A 2,728-nucleotide genomic window follows, 5' to 3' on the forward strand; every position below is an offset into this window, starting at 1 on the left:
TTGATCCCCTGCTGATTTTGTACCATTTGCCCACTGACAAAGAAATTATCAATCTATAATTTTAACGGTAGATTTATTTGAACAGTGAGAGACAATAACAACAACAAAAAGACTATAAAATCCACAATAAAATCCAGAAAAACAAAACATGTCAAATGATAAAAATTGATTTGCATTTTAATGAGGGAAATATGTATTTGACCCCTCTGCAAAATATGACTTAGTGCTTGGTGGCAAAACCCTTGTTGGCAATCCGGAGGTCAGACGTTTCTTGTAGTTGGCCACCATGTTTTCACACATCTCAGGAGGGATTTTGTCCCACTCCTCTTTGAAGATCTTCTCCAAGTCATTAAGGTTTCGATGCTGACGTTTGGCAACGCAAACCTTCAGCTCCCTCCACCAATTTTCTATGGGATAAAGGTCTGGAGACTGGCGAGGCCATTCCAGGACCTTAATGTGATTCTTCTTGAGACACTCCTTTGTTGCCTTGGCCGTATGTTTTGGGTCATTTTCATGCTGGAATACCCATCCACGACCCATTTTCAATGCCCTGGCTGAGGGAAGGAGGTTCTCACCCAAGATTTGACGGTACATGGCCCTTTCCATCGTCCCTTTGATGTAGTGAAGTTGTCCTGTCTTCTTAGCAGAAAACCCCCCACCGTAAGCATAATGTTTCCACCTCCATGTTTGACATTGGGGATGGTGTTCTTGGGGTAATAAGCACCATTCCTCCTCTTAACACGGTGAGTTGAGTTGATGCCAAAGAGCTCTTTTTTGGTCTCATCTGACCACAACACTTTAACCCAGTTGTCCTCTGAATCATTCAGATGTTCATTGGCAAACTTCAGACGGACATGTATTCGTGCTTTCTTGAGAAGGGGGAACTTGCGGGCACTGCAGGATTTCAGTTCTTCACGGCGTAGTGTGTTACCAAGTGTTTTCTTGGTGACTATGTTCCCAGCTGCCTTGAGATCATTGATGAGACCCTCCCGTGTAGTTCTGGATTGATTCCTCACTGTTCTCATGATTGTTGCAACTCTACGAGGTGAGATCTTGAATGGAGCCCCAGGGAGACAGACAGTTCTTTTGGGTTCTTCCATTTGTGAATCATCGCAACTTGGCCATGGTGGAGAGTTTGGAATATGATTGATTGATTGGTTCTGTGGACAGGTGTCTTTTATACAAATGACAAGCTGATATTAGGAGCTCTCCCTTTAAGAGTGTGCTTCTAATCTCAGCTCGTTACCTGTTACCTGTACCCACTTGGGAGCCAGAAATATTTCTGATTGAGAGGGGGTCAAATACTTATTTCCCTCATTAAAGTGCATTTTTCTTGTTGTTTGGTCTCTCACTGTTCAAATAAATCTACCATTAAAATGATAGACTGATCAGTCAGTGGGCAAACGTACAAAATCAGCAGGGGATCAAATACGTTTCCCCCTCACTGTATAGGGAAATCCCAATCTTTAATTTGCACGTAAAGCATGTGTGTATACTGTACATAGCAGATTATATTGGAGGCACAATCCCGACGTTGCCCTCTCATTTGGCTACCACTCTGCAAAAGTTGACTCAGAGTCAACTTTGCCAACCACTTGACACATTTCTTTGAACTGTAGAGTAGAGTTTGCACCTCACTGTGCCTCTGGTTTCAATGAGGAATAGCATTCTCAGGAGAGTCAAACATGAAAGTAGAATTTTTCCCTCAATCTGACAATTGTCTTGAGTGAGACGAATGACAGTTCAAGTTTAAAATGCAACAGTGTTCCTTCAGCCATTTAAACTGCACTCCAACTTGAGCAGTTTTTGCAAAGTGATAGAAGCTAATGATCCACTGGCAGTGCTGAGATAAAATATTTGGGCCACTGTCTGTTGACAAGTTCTGGCAGCTTCATTATGAAGCAGATGATTTGACTTTGTTGAGGGATTATACAGTATGTATCCTGCAGCACCAAACTCTGTGCAGTGAAGATATCAATAAAATGCAGCTGGCATCACGTTGGACTTCATACACAGAAGTGTAACGCTTGTGTGCCTGTTTCATATTCATGCAGAGTAACTATCCTCTGCGTGGTAGATATAATCTTGCGGTGATAAGACACAGATGTATTTTACTAGTTCAGACAGCTGTTTGATATCTGGGCTAACTCACAACTGCAATTGAGAAATAACCAGTCAGCAAGGCACGTATCAGGGTCAAGCAGGGCGCCGATAGTTTCATTTTATTTATGATAATCCATCTCTCTAAAGTTGCTCTTCATCAATAACTCCAAAAGCAAGCATGGCTTACTCTGGCTTTGAAGCTTCCACAAGAATTGTTGATGGGCTTTGTGAAATATGACGACACGAGCCATATAAAAAATTGCCCTCTGATGAAATGTTGTCAACCTTTGAATCATTGTTTCCTCTTGCATTTGTGACCTCTACACACACACACACACACACACACACACACACACACACACACACACACACACACACACACACACACACACACGTTGTCCACGGTCTGAGGAGGACTGCTGTCTCTACCTCGGGCCTGGGGGCTAACCGTCCGCTATATGGCAAAAGATGTATGCATCAATTTAATCTGTTTACCTTTCACAAAACTTCTACATTAGCAAGCAAGACCTTGCTGAGCTTGCATGGTCCGTCTATTTTGTCTGATCATGAATAATAAATTGATTATGAGCTGCATTCTGTGGCTAAATGGCTGGTGAACAATTTG

The sequence above is a fragment of the Etheostoma cragini genome, chromosome 17 (assembly GCF_013103735.1).
Source record: "Etheostoma cragini isolate CJK2018 chromosome 17, CSU_Ecrag_1.0, whole genome shotgun sequence".
In the NCBI taxonomy this organism is placed as follows: Eukaryota; Metazoa; Chordata; class Actinopteri; order Perciformes; family Percidae; genus Etheostoma; species Etheostoma cragini.